We start from the raw sequence: 23691 nt of genomic DNA, 5'->3' as shown, positions 1-23691 counted from the left end.
CTGTGGAAGACTGACCTTTCAGAGCTTCCCAGGCATTTCTCTTGAGGAAGAAATGCAGAGCTATGTTAAAGCACTAGTGTTGCCCTTGATAATTCGCCCCCCCCCCCCGCTCTCACTTGCTTTTACAGTTCACTCTTCTAAAGGGCCAGAATATAATCTTTTGTTTTATTTCATTTGAGATTCTGGTAGGTTGTTCTTTGGGGAAAACTTGGTTTCTAACAGGCTGTTAGCATCTTAGTTAAGATTTCATTTGCAAAATTGTAGGACTTCTCTGAGTAAAGCTATTTCACACTCCACGTGAGTGCTGGCCATTGCCTGTGGAAGGTGTCCACAGTTTAATTGAAATCTTCGTAGGATTAATTTCTTTTCTTTATTAAAAATAAGTTATGTGAATTTCTGGTGGTCCATGGAGACTCGACCGCTTTACTACTCTGTGTATAGGTTGTGAAAACATATGTTACTTCTAAAATGTAGCATATTACTTTTCTGTGCAAGTAATTGCTGTGGTTACATCATGAGCTTTAGGAAATCAGGAGTGGGTGGAGAAGTGCTAGTGAAACACACTGTATAATAAGTTGTGAATCATCCCATGAATAAGTTTGTGAGGCTTTTGCTTTAGAATGCAAAATCAGTATCTGGGCCATGCACAGGTCATACTTTTTAAGCAGTGCAAAGTTTAAAAGATGCAGTAATTGAAGGACTGCTTTCAGAAAGTTAGCAGTGACTCTTTGGCAAGCAACTTCAGCAAAGCTCTCGTGCATTGGTGAGTTGTCTGAGGTTGTTGGCTGAGATGGAGTTTTCCAATTTCACCGCTTTGCAACAAGTCAATGTTGAGATTGGTTTTAAAGTTGGAGATATTATAATATTGTACAATATCTGCTACTTTTGGCTAAATAAGCAGCTATATACTTGTAGTCTAAATGGTTTTATTTCGTATCAAAAGAATACAGGCGATAGAAATATCTTCAGTAAAGGGATGAGAGAATGTGACTTTAGCAGCCCTGTCAGCTCTGAAGAGTCTTGCAAAAATCTCTGTTTTGAGGTTTTTATAAAGGCTTGTGTGATTAAATCACAGTCTGGGCCATGCAGAAGGAGGTTTCTAGGTTTTTTGGTTTAATTATTATTATTATTTTCTGGATAACATTCTAAAGTGTTTCCCTATTGCATCAGCTAGCTAACTTGCTTAGTATGAATTCTTTGCTTTTGGCTGCCCCAATCTTAGGTTGTCGGGAATGCTGTACTTGAGGTCATGCAGGGAATGCTTTCCTAGCTAAAGCACAGCTCCCAGATCATAGTGTGGTGAGGTTCAGGGAAAAAGGTATGTCTGTTTCTGATATTGTGCTGCAGTTTGCTCAGTGAAAAACTAGCTGTTGATTACTGTCCCCACAGGCCCATCCAGCATACCAGTAGAACTGCATAAATATATACCATGTGGTTGGAGGTTTTGGATAGCTAGACTAGACCATATTCCTAGAAGAACTTCTTCCATATAACAAAGGTATTGTGAAGAGATATCCCTGCCCTGTTTTCTTAAACTCAGAATCTCTAAAATGAGATTGAAGATTAGGAAAAAATTCTTACCAAAAGGGTTGTCAAGCATTGGAACAGGCTGCCCAGGGAATCATTGTGAGAGAAGGGAATCTAATAGATTCTTTAATAGCAGACAAAAAGAAAGAGCTGTGAAAATTGCTAAGGATCCAGGTCTTGGTAGTATTTTAATAATGTTTATGTTGTCCTGATTCTGAGTGCAGTTGAAAAAAAACCAGAAATTTCTTGTTTGAAAATGCTCTCGCTTTTTGCTGTTTTCCCACTTTATTCTTCTACTGTCACCTCAAATTAACACTGTAGGATGTTCAGAATAACCATGTAGCTAGATGAGCAGTCAGCTGTCCTTACCAACTGTAGAGCTGGCTTTTGTTTCTGACCTGGAATCAATTTGCTGGTAGCAAACACAGAATAGAGCATGTGAACAGAAAAATATCCTCACAAGTTGTCTAGACTGTAGGTGCTAAGCAGGAGAATGGAAGTGTTGCTCTCAGGTGAAGAGAAGGTTCAAATGCTTAAACCTAATAATCATATTATTTAAACCAAGCCCTTTTGGAGACTGTGTGTTTAACCACAAGCCACATTTCAGATGAAGTATGTAGCTGAAAAATTTACCTTAAAGCTTGTATTGTAGCACATGCAAAAGACCATTTATAGCATAAAAGAAATCATCTTCATTTCTCTGATTTTAAAGAAGACATTGCAGGGGCATGACTAGCCTGCAGACGTGTGGGTATTATATACCATGTTATCAGCAAGAAAAATATTTGAAGTGTACCCCTATGTAATAGGTTGTGTCTAACTGCTGGGAGTACAAAGGAAAAGCAACAGATGTGTTTTCTCCTGTCTTGGAGCAGTGAGGCAAGTTTTGTTGGAGGCCTAGGAGGCCAGTGCTGGGGAGACCCTGACTTCTACAGTGCTCACTACCCTGGGCTCTTGTCTGCTACTCACAATCCTGCAAAGAGGCTGAACTAAGGCTCCATTTATCCATGGGATTTTTTTATATAAAGCTCTGAGACAACGGTGCAAAAAGCGTATTCCTGTCTGAGGTCTCCCAAGCTTCAGACTTCTCTGGTTATGCCTTGAAGTGACAGGGCACAGCTTTGAGTCAAGTGTATGATTAAAAGATTCATCTGAAATGTTCTGGTTGATTGCCTGACAAGCAAGCTAATATTTATTACAGGATTCAGTTTTAGATTTTCTGGATGTGATTCATTTCCAGCCATTAAGGCATTATTCAGTGATGCATTATGTGCATCCTAAATGAAATATTGATCATTTTAACATCAATTGTTTTACTTTTTCATAAATGATTTTTCCTATTCAAAGGTTTACTTTTTGGAAGAGCATGTACTAGGAGGAGTGGTATATAGCACCAGATGCCCTCTCTTTGAACCCTGAGTTGTTGGGTGGGTAGTTAGATTCAGCTTTTCAAGCTTGCTTGTACATTAACTTTTGCATACATAATATTAGGGATCTGTGAATAGACGTACAAAGTGAAGCTGGAAATAGACAATCTTGGGCAGTTACATGTTTTCAGAAACAAAAATAGTGATTTTTCACTTTGGTTTTAGAGAAGTGATTACTTTGTAGATGAACCAGATGTTGACCTATAATTATAAAGATCAGTACAGCATGATATTGCCATTTTTTTAGAAAACCCAGAAAGAATGTTCTGCATAAATCAAGCATTTGTTCTTTGTTTTATGTCTTGCTTTTAGCTTACTTTTGTATGGTTTTAAATAAATGTATTAAATTTTGTGCTGACTTCACTATCTTGAAACAACCCTATTCTTATATTGCATTTCTTTTAATTGGGGGCTAGATATAAGATCATGTTAAGCTCTCACTGAAGCTTTTAAATTGGGTCCCAAGCAATTATTTTTGAAGAGCATGTACTTTTATGACAGGGATTGTGGTCCAAGGTTGATAAGAAAAGAGAAAAAATTCAATTTAGACCTTCCTATATTTGAATTCATTAAATTGGTCTTATACTATTAAAATAACAATTAATTTATGGCAGCCAATATTGTGTAATTTCATTGCAAGAAGAAAAAATGCAAGGTAATAATGATGATAGATTTATCAAGTTACACGGTTAGAATTTATTACCTTGAGTGACAGTAATTTTGTATTCAGTTAAAAGATTGGTTAATAATAATAGAGTATCCAAGGATCAAGATTTGAACTGATAGATCCCTCTATTCACTTTAGGTCTATGTATTGCAAATAAGGATTTGGCATTGATGTAGCAATGAAAAAAAGTCTTAACTGAAGCTCATTTTTATTCTTCAAATAAAATTTGAATAGGTCTTTAAGTACTTTTTGTCTCCTCCTGGCACGCTTTGTACTGGTACCTAAAAGCAAGCTTTAGTCAGAACTATTTATATGTAATTCTGTGGTTAATGCACCAAACATTCTTGAAAAGTGTATTACTGTCTGCAAAATGTGTTTCTAGCTCTGTGGAAAGCAGAGCAATTAGTACCCAAGAGAGATTCTCTTTTAGCTTTCAGTTTTGCAGAAAGCATTTACTGTGGTAGGTTAAAGACTGATGTTTACTAAATGTTCTTACACAAATGCTTTACTTGTTTCATTGCTAGCCTATATATTGTGAGGTACTTACAGTTTATTGCATCCAAAATGCTAGGGTTTAGGACTGTAGTGCATTTGAAGCCATTTTTGGCTAGATTGAAAGAAAAAAACCCAAACAAACCCAAAAAACCCAAACCCAGTATTATACCAGAATTTCTCAATAACAATGGTCAGTTGAGGTACTGTCAATCCAAAAGAAATTTTTTAGGATTTTTGGTATTTTTTTTCAGTTCTTGCTGAGACAGCTGAAAGGTGTCCAGCTGTGAAGTGTACTACCTGTAGGTGAAGGAGCTCTGCTCTGGCTGCCCCAGAAATACATGGCTGGTTCCTGTAGATCCTGACAACAAGGACAGGTACCCTGATGCTGTCCCAGGTTTCACTATGTATCACAGATGTGTGCCCATGGAAACCGGGTTCTTCAGTGATGCCATCAGAGATGCTCAACAAAATTGATATCAGCAGAATCTGTCTGCTGTGTAGAGTGGAATTTTACTCATTAATAGAAGAATGATAATAAATATCCAGTTCCAAGTGAACTAAAATGGAAATGAATAACCTAAATTCATGCTTCCCTCCCTGTTCTTTCAACATGGCAGGAAACACAGTGGGTTTGCATTATGAATTGCGATGGCTGCTTTAATTTTTCAATGAATGTCAATTGTGTGCATGAGAACCTAGCATCAAAAAATAATCTTTTTATTATATTAGACCCATAGACTGGAAAACTGGATCTGCATGGCTTAATCTGTCATGCCAAAGGTAACAGCAGCACACCAGCTATAATACACCTGCTGTGCAAGAGTCCCAACCTTCAGGATGAGTGGAATATTTGTTTCAGTGGAAATTATCTCTGTTAATGTAATCAAAGGCTTCCAAATCCCCTTACTTGCTGCTGTAAAATTAGGTGCTGTGTCTCCTGGGGCTAATACGAAATTGTTACATCCTGATTTATGCTAGTCTTGCGGTGTGAAGACCAATTAAATCTTTAGCTGTAGTAATGGTGGACTAGCTGATCTTAAAAATCTCTGGTTACGAATGAACTGGATGAGTAGATTTACCTTAGCACCATTCATGTTCCATCACTGTCGTGACTCAAAGCCGAAAGATCCTATTTGGCTCAACAAGTGAGGCTGCCATTTCAGGGCCCTGAGGTCCTTTTGGGAGTGGGACAGCTCTAGCTCAGCCACAATAGGGTCTGAGCTGTTTTGCAGGCATGTAGGCCAAGGCCGACAACTTGTCAGAGGCTTCTGCTTGTTGCTTCTTCCCTGTCTGGGTACTGGGCAAAGTCAAAGGCAAAACAAATTCCTGTATGCATGTCCCTTAAAGGAAAGCGAAATGCAATGTGCAGAGAGGCTTTCAACTGAGACAATGTCTTTAGTAGTGATTTGCAGTCCAGAGCATATGAAAAAGTCCTCTTGTTGAAACAATACTATTTCTAATTTCTTCTCTCCTCCCCTTTATTGTTTTATTTAAGAAACTAGGTGGCAAAAGCCAAAGGTAAAGGCATGAGTTCTAGTCTTTGTTCTGACAGTGGTAAGAATCCCAGCCCAACCTAATAATCTCTTGCAGATGTAAGTGTCCCAGTTGCAGGCCAGCTGGCCAGAGTGCAGTTTCCCATGGCTGTGGATCGCAGCCTTGAGATGACCCTGCGGAGCTGCTGAGCCATCACAGGAAGGCAGTATTGCAGGAAGGGGCCCACCTTACGGGTGGCTGAATACAGCTCTCGGGAAGGCTTTGAAGATTAGGGCTGAAACTCTGGATTTGACTTGTGTTGAAAGAAAAACTTTCAGCTTAGCACCTGGAGTCCTGCATGATGTGCTCTTGGTGAATCCCACTGAATCTATGACAATAATATGAGTAATATTATAAAATGAGCTGAGCTTTGCTTATCTGAATGACATAAAACGCCTTTAAATTCAATAGGAAAAATCAGATGTAGAGCAGTACACTGACATGAATTTATAGAAAATCTATCTGTTTATTGCCTCAAAATTGAGAAAGGGGATGAAGTGCAGAGGTAAGAAAGCTTTTAAAAAAACCCCAAACAAACCCAAGACCAAACCAACTGAAAAACCACCATGTAAATGGGGGAGAGAGAAAGGGGGCGATTGATTTCTGTATGTTGTCTGCAGTTTGGACTTTCTGACTTCAGACCTTTTTCAAGATGCTATGTGTACTGCCAAGCTTGTGAGTCAGTAGAAGGGAACAGAACTTTTTTTTAATATCCTATTTCTTGTTTAACTATATTCCTAGATAATATTCATGAGTTTGGGAAGTTGCCTCATTATAACTGGTTTTGAGCTTTTTGTTTAATAGCAATTTATGTAATCTTCAGGTAATGTGGTGTTAGAAGCCTGCCCATTCCATGTGTTTTGTCCTCCTCAGAAGGCAAGTGGAAAACCCCAAGAAGGTGAAAGTCAGCATTTCATGTAAATAGCCACAGAAACAGCTCATTGTGAAAACAACTGTTCTCCTATTATGCGATTCTCCTAAAATCTTAACCAAGCTCCAGCAGATGCAAACACGGTGCAGACGGTAGTAGTAATTATGCTAACCAGCAATAAAAGCTTCCATTTATGTGGCCCATCTACATCCTCAATGCAATCACTTCCAATCGCAAAATGCATCTAGCAGTTGGAAACCCAGAGCGTTATTAGATTGCATTGACTCTGCTCCCCACAGCTGAGGGAATGCTCTCTCCTTGCAATACATTTTCCTAACAATTTCATGACCATTGAGATACACCCTTGAGTCAATTAAAATTATCTGCACTAAACTAGACTGCAGCTTTTAAAGTGTTGTCTAATAGCTCATGCGGGCAGAGCCCGTCTAGATTAGTTATGTACGATGGGTTTATAAAACATAATTTATATTCTCAGCATGTCAGTTCAGAATGGAATTTTTGTTCATTTACTGTGATTTCATTTTACTAACAAAGCAGTGTATAAACCCAATTTTTCAGTACAATGCAACTATTGTATTCATCTTGCAAGAAAGAATGAGCCAAATATAAAGCATGGTAGGTTTTGTCTGGCTTTTTAAGTGCAGCTGCTTTTAGGTATAGGGAAGTCTGCACTTGAATAACGAGAGGCAGGTGACTAGGAAAATGAAATGATTGCGCTGTTTGCAGTTTCTAAAGATCCTCTTTTCTCCTGTTTGCTTTAGAGCTTTTTTTTGCTCATCTTCAGGTTCATTGGTAAGCTGCTGTTAAGCTAGTGCTGGACACAAGAATAGTTACAAAAGTGGTATTAGGCTATATGGTCTAAGCAAGAGTGGTAGTAGGCTTATAAGCAGCAAAGTTAATAGCAAATAGGACAGTTCAACAGAAATGAAGAATTTTCTCAATGCATGCATTGAAAGTAGAGGAATTTGAATTCAAACTTAAATGTAATCCTCAATACAGGTTTTTTCTTTGTTTAAAAAGAGAACACAAATAGAGAAGACAAAGTACTGCTTTTAATTTGACTTTCAGAAGCCAGAAACCTATACTATAGAGGCCTGGAAGAAGTTTGAACCTATTTTCACATGGTTGCATTGTAGTAGTTTGTCATTATAAATGTCTCAAAGGATTATGAGGCAGAAATTGATCTTCTGAGCTTTAATTTTATTTGAGGGATGCTGGTAGTTTAATTTAGTAGCAGTAGGCTTTGATATTAGCAATTCTTTTTTATTTTTTTTTGTATAGTCTAGAGAGCAATTCACTTGCTGTTGTCCTTTGATTGGGGTCTGAACATCAAACATAAGCTTGTAATGTAACAGTAATGTCAGATACCTCCTTGAGTCTGAGACTGTTGTAACCATCAGGTTTTCCATAATATTTTGGGCATTATCTTGTATATGGTAAAATGTTTATTTGTTGGACATCTGTAAACTCTGGCACACCAGCCTGCTATGGTTTGGCAATTCCGGGCTTGGTCATCTGTTCTGTAATGCAGTTTTTAGAGTGCCCCAGAAAAACTCCATTACAGAATCAGCGGGAAATTCCCACATCCATGATTAGGCAATAAAAGATCTGCTGGATTCAGAATGAGATCACTTCCTTACATTTCATCCTTTATACAACATCTGCTGTGTGTGAGCTGAACCTGATACTGGCTTATGTATGTCACTGAAAGTCTTAGGAAGAAGGAATATCATACTGGGCCATAGGAGTGTGATATTTGGCATTAACTCTTTAGTCCTTGAGGATGCAGGTGTTGGCGGAGGCTGAGCCCTGATGCTATCTGAAGTTCTCGCCTCTTTCACTTTGCCTCTTCAAGTGCTTTATTTTTTCTAAGTGTTAAAACATCAAAGTTTGTAGAAGTTTAAACAAAGTCCTACTTTGACAGGGCTCAATTTCAACCTTAAAGCTGATCGCTATTGGCATGAAATTAAAACACAGCAAATGATTAAAAACATGAAATGACTAGTAAAATTTAACTTTTTTGCTGACTGTACATTTTTTCAGGCCCCTTGCTTCAACTTCTTGGGTTTTCCCCTTTATCAGTACATTTTTGAACTCCACTATATGAAAGGATGTGAAAACAAAAATGTAATTTAAAATTATAGGAGTTGGATTTTGCCAAAAAAGGTTTTAGAGAAAGCTGAAGTGATTTATTATCTAGGGACCAGGCTTTGTTAAAGTAATAAGTCAGTCTGATTAATATTGGCAGCTGTGGAAAGAATATTTCATTCATTTTACCTAGGTTAGCTCACTTAAATAGTGTTTAGAAACAAGTTTGAGCCTGCAAAATTAGGAAAAGCCCCTCTTCCAGTTCCAAAGTAAGAATTTGGTTCAGTTGATCTAAACACTTTTTTCCACTTCACTAACTACAGCCATATTTGTTTTGTTGTTTTAATTAACTAATACATTTGAATGAAACCTTTTAAGAAATCAAGACATTTTAATATCTTTTCCTGTGTATGAATTGAGTTTCAATTTCTAAACAAGATCATGCAGAAGACCCAAGCAAAAAGTTAGTCTTGTAAATAATGCATTGCATTCAGCCATTTGACAGACTGTGTAAAACTTACGACCTACTAAATACCAAGCAGCAACTGCTGAAAACAAGGGAAAACAATGCAATATCAGAAACATACCAACTCAGTTTCAACCCAACGCTTGGAGAAATCATGGCACGTGTTGTGCAGGAAAGCATCCTTTCAATACACAGTATGTTGACAATGCGCATTCAGTTAAGTTACATTAAAAATATCAGTTCCCACTTACAGCTTTAGGTGGTAGATGTTCCAGTGACCAGCCACAACAATGAAGCATTTCTAGCTGGTACTTTGTGTTGTATTTCTCTGACTAACCAATTTGGCTTAGACTGGTTTTTGACCTCTGACAATGGAGTGGTGAATTAGGGATGTGTGTGCTGGAAGAGTGACGTAGAATAGATGTCTACTTGGGGGGAATGAAGAAATTAAAAAAAAACAAACAGCACTTGGTGATTAAATAAATGAAGTTTTGGAGTGGAGACAGATGATGAAAAAACTTTGGGAAGGATATTTCAGAAAGAGTCCCACTCTAAGAAGCTTTTAATTGGCTAAAGAGTTTATACTGAAGTATGAAATTGTAAGAAGTAAGAAAATATCAAGGCTGAGGAAAGTATTTTCTGTCTGTTAATGCAGTGGCCTTTATAGAGTTCAGGAACTTCACAATATCCTGTTCAGGAGAATGAATGAAAAAGAAAAACTGAAAAAGGAAATTGAGGAAAGGTGTTATTAGCAGTGGCTTCCTGGGAGTGGTTGCCTGTGTTTGCATTGGCAATGTAAGGGGAGGGGAAAGGCTTTTATTTGCGTATGGCTGAAACATTATCTTGATGTGGGCTATAAAGGAACGTGCTGCATGAGAAGATAGTATATTATTTTTTAAAAATACAGGTGAAAAAATAAGCTGTACAAGTTTGCCAAGTCTTTCATTAAAACAGACTGTTGGAACTGGCATGCTGTGAAAGAGAGGACGAGACCTGAAACGATTCACAAGTTAAGGGCAAGGTGCTACTCTGTAGAAGAGAAACAAAATGCCTTTTTAAAACAGAGTAAAAAAGAGAAAAAAAATAAAGAAAAGGTGTATCAATGATCATTCACTTTGAATTCTTGCCATGAGAGCAGATTACAATATTCAGTGGCCTGGGGAGGCTTTAGTGAAAGTTGGTCAGCATCTCTAACCATGGAAGCTTGTGAACTTGCAGAAACACTCAGTCATGCTAGTACAGGAAACAGTCCTCTTTGCCATTGAATGTTACAAAAATAATGAGAGAAACGGGTGACAGGGTACACTTGAGGCAGCATGTAGCAAACTCTGAAACAAAGTGGTTTGTATTACAGTTTGGAGTAAAACTGCTGTTTTGGAACTGAAGAAAGGGGATTAATATAAAGGCATATATTAACAAATGGCTTAATTTCCTTCTACCTTGGCTCCTGTGTAACCATGTTATTTCTTGAAAATCTTGAGAGCTTGCCCACTGTAGAACTTGCTGACTTCTGCTCATCTTCATGATGCCCAGTGTGTCTTAAGCAACAAGCAGAGTTGCTAATCCTTTTCTCCATTTTATCAGTTAGCTGATAAAAAGACAATGGGTGTAAAAGCAAACACAAGACCTTTTGAGCTCTATTTTCACAGTCCTGAATTCAGGTGGCAATGACCATGGCAGCAAGGAAAATGTATTGCTCCCACTGCAGACAGCGGGCTTTAATAGACATTAAACCATAAATAAGTGGAGAAGACAAGAAAAGTGTGGCTAGAGACTGACTAATTGCTTTAAACCTGATCAAGGCCACTACTGTGTCAAACTTTCCCAATTTGGATCACCACCTTTAAGTTTTAATTAAATCCAGTGATGCTGCCATTTATTGAATATTCCAATAACTTTAAATAATGCAGATGATTTTCATTCAGTTGTCCTCTCCTGGCCTTGCACCACTGAGATCACTGTTAATGAGATACTACATTACATCTAGCAATGTCTTTATTGCTGTTAATGTTGCTGCCTATATTATCTGGATAGCTTCAAAGTGAGAATATCCTGAGACTTTAATAAGATAACTGGTAGTTGAGAAGCGGGTATCCATGTGTTGTAAAAAATCTCGTGACATATTTCAGTTACATGACCATGTCACTCATAAAAAGGGATGTTGCTATTCAAAGTCAAAAACAAAGAGTTAACTAATCCAGCTGCTCAGAACACTTATTTTTTTCTTCAGGAGTCTTAAAATAAGGGACACAACTGTCAGATTTCAAAATGTCTCTTGCATGCATTTGCCTTGTGTTGCACAGGATGTGGATAAGTATTATCAGGAAACTATTTGTGATTAATGTTTTTGATGTTGCTGGTTTGCAAAAGATGTGATAGCTGTGCTCCTGGGAGGAGGAGTAGTCTGCTGGTGGAACTGGTTCCCAGATCCAACGTGACTGGATGCTGCCAGCCAGGCCCCTGACCTCCCACCCACCTTTGGGAACAGAGAAATAGCTCAAGGTAACCCATCAGGCTCTGATGGGCAAATGCATATATGATCTTATTTACACTACTTCTTTCACTCTTTTTCATAAATGTCAGCAAGAAATTAAAACTTGGAAGAGAAGATTTGGTAAGTTCTGCATTTCCAGATTTGAAATGTATTTCAATTAGTGCAATTTCTCTTGTCTTCACAGTGAACCCACTTCCCCCCCACACACACTTTTTGAAAGAAAGGGTTCTCTGGAATTGCTCAGAAAGGAAAAACTAAAAAGGGTATTTCTCATTAAAATAAATTTTAAACCAGATTTTTAAACGAGGATTAAACTTTGTTCAAATCTATTTCTGCTGCCTGTGCACAACATGTGCCATTTGTGCAAGTCTCCTTGGAAGCAGGGACTTGAACAAACCTTGCAGGATGCCCTCGTGTGCAACTCCAGTGCTGCAGGTGGCCTCATTGTAGGACAAAGTTGGGCATTAAGAAGCTGGTTTCAGACAAGCAGTGCCTGTCTTTCCAACTGTAAAGCTTTCCTTTGAAGCTCTTGGGCTGTGTTTTGTCTCCCTGTGTATTTTGAAGAGTATTGTGTATGTTTAACAGTGTAAATAAATAAATAAAGCATTGCATGTTATCTCTGATGAAAGCTTGCTATAAATATATATGCAAATTATTCCCAGCTCCCAGAGGGTTGCCAATGTTGCCTTCAGGGTTGTTGGGGTTGTGCACTGCAGATCTTACCCTTAGGAATTCTTTCCTGATACCCAGACCAAACTTTTTTTCCTCTTCATTTAATGTCTTTACAATTAGCTATAGCAATTACCAGCCACTGAGATTACTGCATATTTTAATCTTGTTATTACAGTGGGAAAGAAGTTTTTACCCTTAGTTTTGTGGTGTTGCGTTGCACTGGAGATGAAAGTGAACTTAAGTACTTTGGTTTTGAGTAATGGTAATAAGAGGTAGACATATTCCTTCAGGTCCTGTAGGTGTACAGGGGGAAGTGTGATCTATTTTTGCAGAATGTGCCCATGTATGGTGCATTTCTGCATGCTGTAGATACTGCAGAGTATTGTGAACCGTTTTTCTTTTCGTTCTCAGTGTAAAAAGTCCTTGCAGTTTATGCACTTCAGTGATCTATTGCATAAAGAGATTAAATTACAAGCTGTTTTCAGCCTTGCTTATGAAATTAAAGTCTGGAAAAGACAAGATTGTCCTTTGGGTTATGGTTTTTGATTATATCTTTCTAATTACACAGATCTAGTGAGATTACATCACATATTCCGCAGACATGACCAAAGTGTATGGCTCAAGATTTATGAGATAAACATTAAAGTGCAAATGCATAACTGCAGAGTAATGTAATGTCAGTTAGGAAAATTGAGTTGAGACTTCCAGACTAACCGCAAGTAGATCCAAAGCAGAGGGGAAAATGCAATTTTTCCTTCATCTGCTATGTATTAGGGATTGCATTACGGATCATTCTGTGGGCATTGTACAGCTCTTTACCAGCTTGTGCACATAGAATGATGTTTGGAATCGTCCTAAAAATGGGAATAACTGCAGAGAAATGCTGCGGGGTTAAAAGAAGGGGGGTGTGGGGAGGGGAAGCTTTGCGTTTCTTATTATGTGTAGTTGATTCCATCATCCTGAATGGTCAGTCTTCTGCTGCCCAGCTACTTTTCTTGTTCTGGTGATGTGTTGAGCAAGACACATTTAATGTTAGCTTGATCATGAGCGTATCACTTGAGCTGTCAGACGTGTAAGCTATGACTTAATGTGAGGAAAGAAAAAGGAACATATGCCTCCAGACTCCTTGCGAGTCTGGACAGGACAAGGTACCATCCATCAGCTGATCAGTAGTATCACACCTTGTTAGGAACAGTGCACAGGCTCCTGCAGAGCAAAATGCAGCACAGGGAAAAGGATTGCTGCTTCACAAAGAAGATAGATGTTGCCAATCTGTAGCTTTTCACAACTGAGGTTTCCAGCTCCTATCATTTCCTGTTGTGGTACAGGGGCAATTTGCCTTGCATTTCAGCAAATTAGTGCACCTGCTGGAATATTGCCTCTGCAGCTCCTGCTGAGCCATTTCAAGCACTAGTAATGCTGTCATTTTTATCAGAAAGGTGGCAGAATGGTGCTTTTTAGCCTGCAAAGCTGCTGGAATGTACCACTGTATTTCAGGCACCAAGGGCAAGCTATTTAGGTAGTAAAGCCATAAAATACTAAAAATAAGAAAAAAATACTCAGAACTAAATATTGCCAAAAAGAAATACAGTCATAAGTATCTACTTTCATTTTAATACTCCTTTAATTTTAAGTGCCAAAGGTAGTGAGACTTAGTTTAATAATTTTGACCTTATTTTTAAAAGAAATCTGAGTTCCTGAAGTTAAGTATCTAAAAATATATTTAGACTTGTCAGGGAAAGGAGCTAGATTTTCAAAGGTGCTGAACAATTACGGGGATGGCAGAAGTGTGATAGCTTTTGTTCTGGATTCCTAGGCTTAAAAATTAACACAAGAGTTTCTTGTTGGAGATCTTCAAACTATGGGCTATTTTAAAAGGCTGAAATCATATGGCATTGCATGCTAATGGCAATTTGCTCTTCTTCAGTAGAAAAAAGGGGCTGTAAATGTTCAAATTAAGACTCATAAATGTCTCTGAGTATTAAGAAAACCCAAGGAAGAAAAACTCAGTTAAAATAAGTTATTTTACACTGCTCTGGAATATATGCAGCCAAGCCAAAATTAAAAGCATTAAAAAAAAAAACAAACTTGTAAGTCCAGGTCCAAGCTGAAATGTTTCCTTTTAATAGTAGTTACAAAATGTGGAAATTAAAGCATAGATGGAAACACTGACACAATTTAATGGCATAAGGGCAATTCTGAAATTATACTGTTAATGCAGTAAATCTATCAAATACCTTAACTGCAGGGGAGTCTTCCTTATTTGGTGAAATTTCAATTTTGTATAAGATGTTTTAAATGACTACGTCTCTCTCCAGTTTAGAAGTTACTGCTGGGTATTTAGTTTTCATAATGTTGACTTTAGCATTCTTCAGTGCTTTCCACGTGTGTTTGATTTATGGCAATTTTACAACTGCAGTGGATTGCCACAAACTGGGGGAAAAAAAAAAACTTCTGACAGTTTTGCCTTTCAGTACAGTCAGAGTCTTGGATCACTGCTTTTAGCCTCTTGTTTTGTTTGTTTTCACTTCCCTGGGTGTATATTGAAACTCCCCACTGTAATGGGTCTGGTTTTTTTCAGGTACACTAAAGACTGTTTGGTTTTGTTTGTTTTTTTTACTGTCATAACAACACTGAGTGACCATAAATAGAACAGAAATGACTCCCCGAGAGTACATCCTGTGGGGAACCAAAACCTAGGGATAGGACATTGTTTAGGAAATGGCATTTGTTGGGGCATAGGATTGGGGTGTATGAAGCTTCAGAGCACTGTAAATAAGTTCAGTATTGTATTCCCAGCTGAGGCTGTGGGGAGTTGTGGAAAGCATAAATGCCTAACTCATGTTATGGTGGGCAACCCTCTTCAATACAATTTGGATGAGTGTTCCATGCCCAACTTGGACCATGGTCCTGTATGTGTGTATGTGCGTGGCTTATTCTCATATTTCATGCTAAATGCACACATATGAGTTTGTGCTCACAAGATCAGGGCTGCAAGAATCTTGAAAGCCAGGAGAAATACTATACTAGAGGGGAGAAGTATAAACTGGGATTTATTATTCCTTCTTAATGAGTTGTGTTTATAAGACAAGTTGAAGTTGATACTATTAAAGTTGATTGTTACAGGCTTCACTGTAGCTATGAAATATGAATGATTGAACTAATGACTTGGAAGCTTTTAGTTTTCCATGTCTCTAGAGTACAGTTTACAGTAGTGATGGAGCATTGACGGTTGACAGGCTTGGAACATGATGGACTAGCAGGGATAGTTTGGTACAACGCCCATTTAGAAAATAGTTTACCAGTAGTCTTCTTTTATTCCAGATGGTTGATAAATAAAGCCTGTGTGTAGAGTGTATCTGGGACAGTAATACATAATTTGTAATTTGCAGGAAAGCAGGTCCCAGACTATGTAGGCCCTTGTCCCTTCTGCCTCCCAAACAGGAGGACAGTGGTGGATAGGGTTGGTATCTGTTTCCTGGTGAGCTTTTCAACAGTTGAAGGGGTGCTTGTAGCAAGGTTACCACTCCTAATGTGTGTGACAGCCAGCCTGGTTGAAATGAGGAGGGAGAAGAGAGCAATGCTAAATTGGTGGTATGTTGTTGCTGCTGTTCTCTTACCAATCGTTTGTGAGTGTAAGATACTGCTGAAAAACAAGCGCAGCTACTGAACCTTTCCCTTAGAAAGGTAGATGATATAATGTACTACTCTATGGGCTTGAAAAAAGGTGTAGTGGATAACTTGTATTGTCTCCAGTTTTGTTGTCTGGACATCCATGAGTCATAAAAGGTTCAGCTGAGGTTGATACCCAATAAGGGGTGTGGAGAAACAGTATTTTTTTCCATTCAGTAATTAACTTTGGAGAAGATCTGTATTTTATTAAAATATTAGACTAGAACAGAATTTTATTCCAAAAGAGAGCTGAACCCAGCATGAACGATGTTGCACAGCTGCTAACTTGTATGAACTTCCTGGCACCTTGGGAAGGGAAGTAACAGCCCTTTGCAGTATGAAGATTGTTGCTCAGTAGTTTGGCAAGGTCAGAGGTGTGTGCTGAACATGCAATGCCACAGCTTAATATAAGAGGAGATTCTGTTTTTTTCAAGTGTCCAGAAGCTTGGTCAGACCAGGAAGAATTTTAAAGACATCAAAACTCACAGCTGGGTTTTTTTTGGCTGCCGTATCCATTCTAAAGTTAAACCAAACGGGGAGGCAAAAGTTGTTGCATTGCTTGAAAATTTAGAAGAAAGGCCAATTCATTTAAAAGAAAAGAAAAAAAAAAACCAAAACAAACCAAAATGAGAGAAAAAAGTGAAAACAAGAAGAATCTTTGTACTCTGTAGCCTGTATCACTAGTGCCGAGTACAGGGGGAGAATCACTGCCCTGGCCCTACTGCCATACTGGTGCTGATACAGGCCAGGATGCCACTGGCTTTCTTGACCACCTGGGCGCAAGCTGGCTCATGTTAAACCAGCCATCAATCAGCACCCCTAGGTCCTTTAGTGCTGGGCAGCTTTCCAGCCACTCTTCCCCAAGCCTGTAGCATTGCATGGGTTTGTTGTGACCCAAGTGCAGGAGCCAGCACTGAGTCTTGTTGAAGCTCTTACAATTGGCCTTGGTCCATTGATCTAGCTTGTCCAGATCCCTCTGCAGAGCCTTCCTACCTTCAGACAGATCAACACTCTCCACCCAACCTGGTGTTGTCTGAAAACTTACTGAAGGTGAGACTCCTTCCTGGTCTCCTTTGCCCTTCAGGGCTGTCTCCTAAGGGACTCAGTCAACCAGTCTCCTGGACAGGAAAACACCTGATTAAGCTGGGGCAGTCTGTCTTCTAAGCAACCTTTATGGGTGCAATCTTGATCCATCTACTTCTTATACTCAAAGTTATTGTCATGGCATCATGAAGCACCATGCATGCTGTTGGTGTTCTGTAAATAGGAGTAGCTGTTGAAGCGCACCAGTCTTCTGGCTACAAGCTCTTGGTGCACTGGAGAGATAGTAGGATTAAAATGAGCTTTTAGACCCTTTTCAGCTTTTAGGAAGCTGAAAGAACACTTTCTGGAAACTGCCTTGCATGTGTTCTGTTCCTAGGCCGAATAAAGTATAAAAGTTATTTCTTTCAGGGCATCTGCAGGAGGGCAAATATTCCTCAGATTGCTTTGTTCTAAGACAGTATTTTACTCTAAAACAGTATCTGTGAACCTTGTGAGATGCCAGTTAGCAAGTAGACATTTTGAGCTGTATCATGCTACAGCACTTCTAAAATACAATTCTGGAAGACCTATGCCTGAAAATATAGCACCTCTTTAATATGCAACCAAACCACATGTATTTTCCTCCACGTTTCTCTGTCATACTTCATTTTACTGTTTATACCAATAATCAGTTTATAAATAATAGCCTGCTATTTACAACTGATGTTTTTAGGTGGTCTTATGCAAAATAAGAAGAAAGACCGTTCTATTATAATTGTCTTACCATGTACAGGAAAGAAATCCAAGGAGAAGATAATAAATTAACCCACTTTCTTTGTGTTCTCCTCCTTTCTGAGCCTGACCAACCTCGAACAGACTCGTGGTTACTACAGATAGTAAAAGTAATTATGCTAACAAGATAATAAAAGCTTCTATTTTCATTGTCCATCTTCAAAGCAATCACTTTCAGTGACAAAATGAAGACAACATTAAAAAACAATGGGCGCTATTAAAATCCATCAGCTGAATTCCTTGCTTTTAAGGAAGCCACCTCCTTTGTTCAGTTCATTTTCCCAACAATTCTGTGACCATTCACATATTAAAACAGTGGTATTTGTGTTCAGTGAACTGGTCTAGGAGTTGTTTAGTGGCACTAAATTACATCACATTAAATCAATATTTCAGTGTACTGTACAAGCATTCAGTGTATATTGAGAAAAATTAAGCTTGCACTCTGAGCTAAATCCTTAATCACTTGGTCTTCAAACACTTCATAGGTACAGATGAAGGTCAAAAGCTAGCTCTGTTTTGATCATACTCCTAATCTGCTGATTTTGGTTGGACTGGAGGTGCAAAGGGTCTCAGGTAAACAGTGAAATAGTAGGTCCTGTGCATTATAGAAATGCTTTGACTTTGCTCCTCCTGTTGACTTGTTACTGGCGGTTCTTGGCTGCTTGCTATATGGTAACTTTCTAGTTGCATTGTGTGCTTTATAAATCTGGGTCTCAGGTTTGGTCCTTTCATATCTGTAGAGGTTTATTTATTCCCTGTTAAAAATACAGTGCTGTTGTTGGGTCGAGCAACTTAATCATAACCAGCCACAAGAATTTCTTGCATGTGTAAATTTACAAAGTGTACACATTAAATATACCTTTCTTTAGAGTAGTAAAATTGCTTTTAATTGATGTTCTGCTCATTCTGATTAGGAACGAACAGGAGAAATTAAAATACTTTCGCTTTTAGCTTGTCAACAGATACAGTTATGCCAGTGTCTCCTCATTAATTTCTTCTATTCAGTTTTGAAAGACGTTCGTATGGGTGAAATGAGTCTGTTGACCAAGTTGCTGAAAAATAACAAGGGGCATTATCTCCAATAAACTTCTTTGCTCAAAAGCAGTTTCTTTCATCTCCAAGTTTTCTTTTTCATTTCTTCTCTAAAGAGCAAAAGGAAGGTAACCTGTGTTTGGTTCCAGCATGGTCACTGCTAGGCGATGCACAACTGAGTTAGAACGGTATGAGCCATGTAAGTGTGCTCACCTTTGTCTCAGAGGGAGGAGGATGAGTTCATGTGCTGAAGTGCTGTTGATATTTAACATATTAATCTGGTTTCCTGCAAGCAACATTAGGCATACAGGATATGCATACAGCTTTCTCAGTTTCATTTATGCCTCCCGCTACATTGTGATGTTCCCTCAAATCCAGTCGTGTGTGTTTCAAACCAGTACATCAAGGAAAAAATTTTGGTTGTGAATTCAGGTATAATTGTTAACAGTATTAACTGAGGGCTAATAATAGTTTGCATATGGGAGATTAGATGCAGCTTTGCTGGACATTTGCTTCCTGTGTGGTCATTTTAGTGTACATACACGTTTGGGTGGTTAAAGGCCTGAAGCTACAATATTGCAAACACACATGAGATTTACTTCACTTTTTGCAATTTCTCTTACTGGGATCACATAAGGAAATTTAAATGTGTGCTCAAGTTGCTGCAGTAAGTTAGGATTTACTGAACATCAAATGCTATAGTGCACAATTTTAAAATAAACCCATAATTTTTGTTGTCCATTTCCAAAAGTGCATTCACTGAACTGTTATGGAACTACTCACTATATGGAGTTGTTTTGATTTCTTTATAAACTAAACAAAAAAATGATAAATTAGACTATTGAAAAATGCTGTAATGAGTTTTGGTTTGTGGCTTTTGTTTGACATAAAAGTTGAAACCCCCTTTTTCTAGTGCAAATACTAAATTAAGCAGAAAGCAGGTTGTTTGGTTTTAATTTTGATTTTCATTCATCTATCGAAGGAGCTTAATTGTTTCAAGAAAAATAATCTAGCAATCTCAGTAATAGATAAAAGGATTTTTTATAAACTACTTGCCCAGATAAATCATTTTTATGAAAAAAAGACTATTAAAGAGCTTTCCAGGTGGGGGTTTATATTCTTGTAACTAACAATTGTTAACTTATGTTCCACTTTTCTGGGGAAGCCAAGCTGAAAGGCTTTGCTAATGTGGTTACTCTACTTCAGTAGGTCAAATGAGATGATTGAGACATGTCAGGCACTGCTCTGAGTATCCAACCCTGGTAGCTGCTAACCCTCTTAATAAAATATTTGAGCAGTGGTTGGTAACGCTTTGGTTATTATAGCTGCCACAGAACTTGGGCTGGCTTTTGTGAGCTCACTGTTGCTGCCATGGTTGCATGGGTGGGAAGTCTTGGAGGAAGAATATTGCTCTTCCTGGAATTAAAGTTAGAGAGAGAAGATTCCGTAGAAAGCTGTCAAAGAGATGAAGGGTAGATCTCATTGTTCTTCCACACAATGTCATGATTTTCCAGAAACCTTTTCCCATCTTGAAAAATAACTAACAAGCAATTGCATTTATTCAAGTTTGCTAGCCTATTTACCCAAGGGCAAAGTATAATGATTTCTTAAATGATTTCATTCATAAAATGCTTAAATTAGTAATTTCACACAGATACTGAAGGATTCCATTGTCTGTCTCACAGTACAACTTGGAAACGAGGAAGGAAGGAGGGTAAAGGTTTCAAGCTGTCAAGAAGAAATGCATTCAGTCTAGTTCTGGGTCCACCCTATACAGCCATGCAGCTTTTGATGGCTGAAATTACGCTAGTCTCAAGGTAATAATATTGGGGCTGTGAGCATCTGAGAGAAGCAGAGTCCTTTGAAGAAGGCAAGGTGTGGTTGTTAGATGACTTAATGTACCTGGAATAAGGCTTTCTGAAGCCTCTCAGCGGAAGATGCATTTCTTGGCAGTAACAGGGCTATGATGATCTCTCCTTAATCTGTGAATTGCTATCCCAGATGTCTGCCCCTTGTATAACAACCCAGCATGAGAAGTCTTACATGTGTTAAGCAGCCTGGCAGAGATGCTTAGGGACTGCAATAATGAGAATAAATAGATAAATAGCAGGAATTGTCACCTAGTCAATGAAATGCAAGGATGAATATTAAAATGTAATGTCTTTAATGAAATTGAATCCAGGTTAAGAAAAACAATAGAGCTCAAGACGGTCACCAAGTTCTCTTCCTAATCAGTTTCTTCCTGTCTAGTGTTTTCCCTTGTGTTATTTCATGTATTAGTTCTCCAGTTACCATATAATCTCCAAGACTGTCCAGCCCTCAGCATAAAATATTAAAGGAAAAGCCACTTATCTATCAATAAACTTCACTCCCAGGGAGTGTAATTCCCCCTTTGGCATATTTTCTTAACCTGATATTGCTGCCAAACATAAGCAGATTTTCCAGGGCTCTCAGATGTTAACCAGAGGCTCTTGCTGGACATGTCTTAGGATGCAGGTGTCCTTTGCTTTGGGAGCCTGCCCTGTGCCTTGCCTGTTTGGGAAGACAGTGTGGTGGTGTGGCAGAGTTGCCAACCCACAGGCATATGGCACAGTCCCAAAGTGCAGGATGGGCATGTGTGTGTGCTGCAGGTATCCCAGTGGAATATTGTCAGGCTGGGGTGAAAATGAGTTACACTTCTGGTAGATCTATATCTTCATTTTATGATTTAATAGCAGGAAGATGGGAAATGCACTGGTAAGAAAGAGGCAATTGAGAGCAAGATTGTGATTTGTACAGTTGTATGCATGCATTTTCTGCTCTGACAAAGACTTACAAACACCTCTGAGACATTGCTGTCTTAATACCTGTAAACATTAACTACTGCCAAAATGCAATTGTTCAATTTCTGGGAAATATATTAAGCTTTGATCCCTGCAAGTCATAATCAATAAATTTGTCATAAGAACTATTTGACTTGTTTATGTAGTGAGATGTAAAGATAAGAGGGTTTTTGGAAGTGTTTCTTGATGTAAAAGTAGCTAGCATGAAATACCTTTATTCTTGTGTTTTAGAAGTAATAGCTTAGGAATAGGGAGTATAAATAGACAGTCACAGCTGTAGGAAACAGATAGAATTCATAATAAAATAGAGCTTTATAATTTAGATCTTGGTTCACTAGAGTGCAAGTCGTTCTTCTAGGACAAATAGTTGAGGTTTTTTAATTATTTCTGTGTGCAGGTGTGATTTAAATCATGTACCATCCCTTTTATTTGCTCAAGGCATTTTTCTCTTCTGTGAAGAATTCTTATCTGAAGCAAGAAGCTTTTTTTATCTGGGATTTTTGTTGGGGGGGGGGTGTTTATTTTGAGGGGTTTGTGGGGTTTTTGTGGTATTTTGTTGTGGGTATCTTTGCTTAACTTTAGACACACTCTTATGGTGATTTAAGAGAGTTTAACAAGTATTTGATGACCTCTGAAGTAAGAGTTCCAGGGTTGTGCGGTTAGCTTAAATTTATTTACAATGACGTTCAGTCCTTGCTTTTCCTTTGCCTTGGAGACTACCTCAGTCACTGCAGCTTTCTGGTCAATGATCAGCTAAAAGCCAGTGTTTGCAGATGAACTTTAGCACAATATGGAAAGAAATCTTCAGTTCTTGTAAAACAGTGCTGTAATGATATCTGTGCAGCTGAGTTGTGTTGTCAGAGCCCAGCAGCCAACATGAGTCCAGCAAACTGAGATACTGTAAAGATAAAATATACATTATGTCTGTTAGCAACTTCAGTAAATGAGGAAATCTGCAATCTATTTAAGTTTTCTTCAATTAAATTTCTGACTGACCTTCTTTAGAGATAACTTCTTGCTCATAAGGACTTGAATAGCTTGCCAAAGGAACTAGCCAAGGCCAGTATCTCATTTAATGATCTGAGAACAGGTTATGAGTATTTTATAAAGGAGTTCTACAAGCTGCCAGAGAGGCAGAATGAAAGAATTTAAAGTGTTTTGCTCAACCCCACTAATTTTGCTATTGTGATTCTGTGTGTTATGATGAAAGGGATGATTCGAAGTAGGGGAGAGAGGTGTTTTTTGGCTTTGTGGGGTTATTATTTGGTTGGTTGTTGGGTTTCTTTGGGGAGGTGAAGGAGGTGTTTATGACTGTTTTTCTTTTGAACCATATACACTGATTAAATCCCCTGCCAAAGGCACCACTTCCTCTCTGTGATGGAGCCAGGTAAGTATAAAAGCAACTTAAAAACTTGACAGAGCAGTCTATAGGAGAGAGACCTAAATGAAGCTTCCAGAAGCAGCACAGGGAATCTGCTTCAATAGTGGAGTTGGTGCTGAACATAACAGCAAAGGATGATGGAATATTGTGTTGTTTGACGTGTCATTATTCAGATGAGGTTTCAAATATCCCTTAATACCTTTCTCTGCTAGTGCTTTGTTACTGATTCATAAGCCAACATATCCCCTGCTGGGAGCCTTATTCTGTATAAGTTACATGGAATAATCTAGTCTTGTGACTAGTAAATGCTGTTTAAGTTGCAGAATTGCGTCTCAATTTACAACATATTTCTGCAGTGCCTAGTTCTTTTTGTGTTTTCACATCTAAACTCAAGAGATAAATTCTCAGGGGATAATACAGTTGTGAGTAGTTCAGCATGAGGTGTATAATTCAACATCATAGCTAATATTTACTCCTGAAACTTCATGCATTTTTATGGTTTATTGTGAAACCAGTTATTCCTGCTGGTTGTTGCTCCTAGGCACCTATAGGATAGTGACCTATTGAATCTTCATGTCAGTATTAAGAGAAATACATTCCTTACTTTATTATGACTGACCTTCAGGAGAATCAGGCCAAAGTTTTAAATATTTTACCCATCTAACTTAGAAAAATATACATATATTTAAAATGAAATGTGATCTCGGT

The sequence above is a fragment of the Pezoporus flaviventris genome, unplaced genomic scaffold (assembly GCF_033815535.1).
Source record: "Pezoporus flaviventris isolate CSIRO_AGI_PZ_B2104156 unplaced genomic scaffold, CSIRO_AGI_Pfla_v1 ptg000006l, whole genome shotgun sequence".
NCBI lineage: Eukaryota > Metazoa > Chordata > Aves > Psittaciformes > Psittacidae > Pezoporus > Pezoporus flaviventris.
The sequence above is the reverse complement of the archived record's forward strand: the minus strand, read 5'-3'. Positions refer to the sequence as shown.